The sequence below is a fragment of the Antechinus flavipes genome, chromosome 3 (genome assembly GCF_016432865.1).
Source record: "Antechinus flavipes isolate AdamAnt ecotype Samford, QLD, Australia chromosome 3, AdamAnt_v2, whole genome shotgun sequence".
NCBI classification, from domain to species: Eukaryota; Metazoa; Chordata; class Mammalia; order Dasyuromorphia; family Dasyuridae; genus Antechinus; species Antechinus flavipes.
The window spans coordinates 260,046,115-260,052,114 of NC_067400.1; positions in this window are offsets into that span (position 1 = coordinate 260,046,115).

A 6,000-nucleotide genomic window follows, 5' to 3' on the forward strand; every position below is an offset into this window, starting at 1 on the left:
TGGGCATTTGAACAATGTGGCCAGCTATCAGTGGAGTTGTGCTCTCTGCAGTAGAATTGGAATCTTGGCAATTTAGTTGGAAAAAGTTGGTGTTTGGTATCTTATCCTGCCACATGATCTTCAGAACTTCCTAAGACAATTCAAATGGAAGTGATTCAGTTTCCTGGCAGGGAATTGGTATATTGTTCAGGTTTCACAGGTATACAATAATGAGGTCAGCACAGCTCTGTAGACCTTCAGTTTGGTGATCAGTCTAATACCTCTCCTCTCCCAAATATTGAGTAGAATATGAAACTGAAAACAAATATGTCAACCTCATCAATGTGGACATCCCTGAAAAGTACTGCCAAGGTAAGAGAAGTTATCCACAGCATTCCAAACTTGCCCTGTGTGAGTTCTCCATAAAGTAGTGTTTTTGGCAAATGTGTACATTTGGTATTCTGACATGGCCAGCCCAATAGAGTTACGCTCTCTGCAATAGAATTTGATTGCTTGGCAGTTTAGTTCAAGAGAGGATATTGATGTCTGGCAGGTGATCTTCAGAATCTTCCTAAGACAATTAATGACTAGAAAAGAAGTTCAAATCAGAGATTTACCTAAAAGTTTAGAAAGTTGTAGAGTATTCAAGGCAGGCTTTAGATGCTAGTTGAGTAGATAGCCACCTATATAATATACTTTTAAGGACTCCAGGAAAGCTGCTCTCCCTACTCTGCAGTGTATAAGGTTCAAATTCTACCTTAGACATTACTTAGTTGTGTAACTGAGACTGATTTTACTTTTGTATTTGTATAGCCAGTGCTTGGAAGATAAAAGAAACTAATAAATGATTTTTATTCATTAATTCACTAAGAAATTTGAGTAATGAAATAATCTCTACTCTTGAGAAGTTCTCAATCTAATCTGAGAAAATAATTACATGTATAAATATATGAAGAATAAATTTGAAGATAATAAATATAAATTCAGAAACATAAATGTAAAGTTACTAAGTACAATATAATTATAGAGAGAGATCATTAATATTTGGTTAGGTTGGATTTAATGCTCAAAGAACAGATTGGGTACTAGAAGCTAATAAGATCAGCAAGATAAGGAATATATGTATGTATATGTAAATGTATATAAATTGAGAGAGAGAGAAAGAGAGAGAGAGAGAGAGAGAGAAAACAAAAGAGAAAGAGAGAGAGAGAGTAGTGAGCCCAGGATAAAACTATAAAATTTAGGGAATACTTACAGCTGGATGGGTATATAATCTAATATGATAGGGATTATAAGGCACCAAAAGAGACTAAGAAGACATCCTCAGGGGAGAGAAATTGTGAGTGATCAAGAGGGTCAAGAACAACAGAGAAATAAAGAGCAATGGGGAGTGAGAAAAGGTAATCAGATTTGAGCATTATGAGATTTTAGGTCATATTGGAGAGAAAAGTTTCAGTTAAATATTGAGGTTGAGTAAAACTGCAAAGCTTGTGGAGGAAAAGGAAAGGAAAGAGAACGAATTATAGAGAGGTTTTTTAAAGGCTTTTGGCTGAGAAGTAGAGGAGAGTTATAAGACACTAGACCGAAGGTTAGTAGAGTCCAATGAAGGGGTTTTTTGTTGTTGTTGTTATTGTTGTTACTTGTTTTGTTTTTTAAGGCTGTGAAGATTTAAGCATTTGAAATGGTAAGGAAGGAACTGGTAAATTACAAAAAATAAATAGACAATTAGAAAGGAAATGATTGAGAAAGATATGTACTAGAGAAGATGAGTAGGTCATTTATCCTCTATGTCTCAGTATATTTAGTTGTAAAATGATGTAGATGAATTTGGAGGCTTTTAAGGTTTCTTCTAGATCTCAGGCTATGACCCTATGGTACTGAATTGCCTAAATCTTTAAAGCCTGAAATTCTTTTGTCAAAAAATAGAATTTCAGTATGTTAAAGCTGCAAAGAATTTTAGAGGTCAAATATTTGACTCATTTTACAGATAAGGAAACAGAGGAATAGAAAAATGAAACATTTGCCCAAACTTATAGAGTTGATGAGCAGAAGAACCAGAACTTAAACTGGGTATCCTTGAGCTCCAATCTCTTTACACTAGGATACTCCTCAAGTTTAAGTAGCTCTAGGAGAGGTGGCAGATAAATTTAAATCTACATTAAGGACTAAATTACTTATAAGTGGCTCATCATTGATTATTTCTAAAAATATAGCATGCCCCCCAAATCTCAATGTCAAACTACACACAATTATATTTCAGTTAAGCATTTTTAAAAAATGTTCCCATATTATACCTATGAACAAAATAGAAATGTTTATGGTATAGCAGATGTTCTGCCCAAAGAAATATAAATTTTGATTGTTAAAACTTTGCAAGGTATCTTGAAGTTTAAGGTCTAGGATCATGTCTTAAACTCAAATCACTCAGGCTCTTATAGACTGACCAAGAATTAGTCCCAGGCCAAGTACTATTTGGTCATTGTTTGGGTCCTGATTGTCTCTGTATGAATGTTAATAACAGTTGTTTCTATTTTGTTAGAAACTCTGAGGGTCTTTCCCCACCAGATATTTATATTTTGACTGAGTAAAAGAGGTCGTTTTCTGCCTCATTTCTTATATAACCTTAATCACTGATTATGTATTATCCCGGTCAAATTGAGACTTCAAACAAACAAAGTCTTCCACTGCATCGGGGGCCATCTCTAATAAGAAAGTGAGGCAGGTGACCTTGCACAGCCCTCCCTCACTTAAACCTAATAGATTTGCACTTCATGGCATCACCTCCCTGATGTCATGGTCCTCTTAGAAAACAAAGGACAAACAACAACATAATAATAGCAATTATAAATGACCAAAGATTTCATTTTCACTTGACTGCATTTGTTAAGACAGGAAAGACATCACTTTGCTAACCAGAGAATTCAGTCACAAAGACATTATTTTTTCTTAAATATTCTTGAGGTTTAATGCACTTTTCTTTCTTGTGCACAAGTTGTTCAACAATACATTCTGAGAGGACATATATGTGGTAGAGTATAAACAACATCAACTCATTTTTATACTATATGCTTAAGGTTTATAGTCTTTCCTTCAAACAGCCTTATGAAATTTACTTAGAAAATGGTATTGTAACACATGTAAACTCTTGATTTACTATCTTAACTCTTCATATGTTGTTCAACTTTTGTTTTTGAAGAGAACCAATGAAATTATGAGGTGATTCTTGCTTTGGTATGAATTGGATTTAAGTAAGCAATAGATTTGCACAATCTTCTGACTTTAACTCTGTTCCAGAGTCATCAAAATTCAGTGGCAAGACAAAAATCAAGATGGCTGGCAAAACTCATGATGCAGTGAATGACCTTTACATTTTTGATGTCTAATCAAGTTCTAAATGCTCCACAGTATCTGCTTCAGCTGCCTTAATTTAATCCACTAATTCTACCAAAGTAAATCTTCATATGTTTAAGGTATACATTCCCCCTAACTCACTGATGGGTATATCACCCATAGTTTTCCTATCTATTTCTCCCTATAATTTGCTATTTGGTACATATATTAAAAACTGATATTAATTTATCATCTGTTGCCTTTAAGCATAATAAATTTTCTGAACTTACTTTTAAAAATCATATCTTATTTTCTGTAGACTCATATGAATATCCATGATTTTTTTAGTTCATCTGAAATATAATAAAATGAAGCTTGACACAAGTTCCAGTGCCTTTACTTGAATTCTGTGACTATGTATCAAATATGTATCTTATTTTAAAACTGAATTCTACTTTCTAATCTATTCTGCTATCTTTCTCTATTTTATGAGTTTATCCTATTCAAACTTAGGGTTATAATTGACAGTTATGTAGTTCTCTCCATTTTGTCCTCTTGTACTTTTTCCCCATTTTTGACCTTACTTTCCTCTTTATAAATAATAAAGTGGTAAAAGAAAGGAGTTTACCTAATATTTTTAATATAAAAATGATGTCACAAATTCATGCTACATTTCCATTGAACATTTAATATATAAAATCAAAATTTGTATTTTAAAAACAAAAAATAAGATTGATAAACAAGTAGCTAATTTTATTTTTCAAGGGAAATGAAGTTATTAACATAAAAAAATGAAAAAAGTGAATTTAAAACCAGTGAAGATGAAATAAAATTTTTTGGAGCTATTTTGCCTCAGTATATACCAATAAAACTAATTAAATGAAATGCATCAACATTAACAAATACAAATTGACTAGAACAGGAAATAGAATACTTAAATAATCTTATCTTACGAAAAAATTCAAAAAATAAATAGACTTGCTAAGAAACAAAACAAAATTCAGGTTCAGATTGATTCATAGAGAATTCTATCAGACATTTAAAGAACATTTAAGACTATGCATATTTTTTAAAAATTGGTAAAAAAAAAAAATTAGAATTCTACCAAATCTTTCATGCCACAAATATGGTCTTATTTCTGTTTTTACTTATTTTTTCCCCCAAAGAGGACCAGTGACATTTCAGGTGATATCTTGACTTGTGAGAATTGGATTTAAATGAGGTAGAGTTGCACAGTTGTCAGCCTTACTCTCTCTTCCTGACTCATCTAAGTCTAGTGGTAGTTCAGAAGTCAAGACGACTGGTGATGGCCAGAGAGAAAATGAATGACTTTAATGTCTTCAATGTCTGACCAGCCTCTAAAAGTTCTATAGTACCTCTTTCAGCCTCCTTCATGGACTTCATGGCTACTATAACAAGTTGTTTTCATTGATGCATTTCACCAAGAAAAGTTTACACACACTTGGGTAGATATCCTCCTAACTCACCAAAAAGTTTAAGCTTTCTTGTTTATTCTCAGTGGTATTGATACTTAAACCAAGTATCAATATTCTATTCTCTAAATTCTCTTAAATCAGAGATAATCAAAGTAGATAAAAAAAATTATAGGTCAATTACTAATTAACATATATTCAAAAATGTTAAATAAAATAACTGCAAGGAGATTACAGTAATATATCACAAAGATCATAACTATAGCCAAGATGGATTTATATCAGGCATGCAAAGTTGGTTCAATATTAAGGGAAATGTAGCTATAATTGATCTTATTAACAACAAAACAACAAAAATGATATTATTTCAATGGACACACAAAAAATTGAAAATATAGTATATCCATTCCTGATACAAATGCTAGAAAACAGAAATAACTATAGCTTTCTTTAAAATGACAAGTAGTATATATCTAAAATGAAGAGCAAATATTCTCTCTAATAAATGCAAGTTAGAAGCCTTTCCAATAAGATCAAAGGTGAAACAAAGATGTTTATTATCATCATTGTTATTCAGTATTGTACTAGAAATGCAAGCTATAGCAATAAGATCTAAAAAAAGAAATTTAAGGAATAAAATAAGCAATGGGGTACAAAATTATCATTTTTTTTGAAGGTAATAATGATGGCTTATGTAGAAACCCTAGACTGTCAACTAAAATTTACTCCCCTCCATAGGAGTATTTATTTTGTTTCCAATTCTTTGCTACTCTTTAACCCTCACCAATGCTACTGTGACATTTTAAGATATATTATGCCTTTGTTTTCATCTTTACCCTTTCAGAGTTTGCTATGATTTTTATATACTTCACCTTGAGTAAGTAACTGATAGGATACAGTAAGACAACTGCCTAAGGCAGAACAATGGACTATAGAGGAAGTCTCTCAAGTACACATTTTGGAGTGAACAACAACTATAGCAGTATTTATATATCTGAAAAGCTAAATTGCTAAATATTATATATTTAGGAATATTTTGTTTCATTCATGCAACAACTGGGAGAGCTATCTGCTATCATTACACCCATTTTACAAATGATGAAACTGAGGCAGGCAGAAATGGAATGATTTTCACAGGATCACACAGGATTACTAAATGCTTCCACACTGCCTATCTAGCTGCAGATAGAATAGAATACAAGTAATAGACAAGCATCAACCAAATTGTAAGACAAGTTCCAAGCAATTTTATGCAACT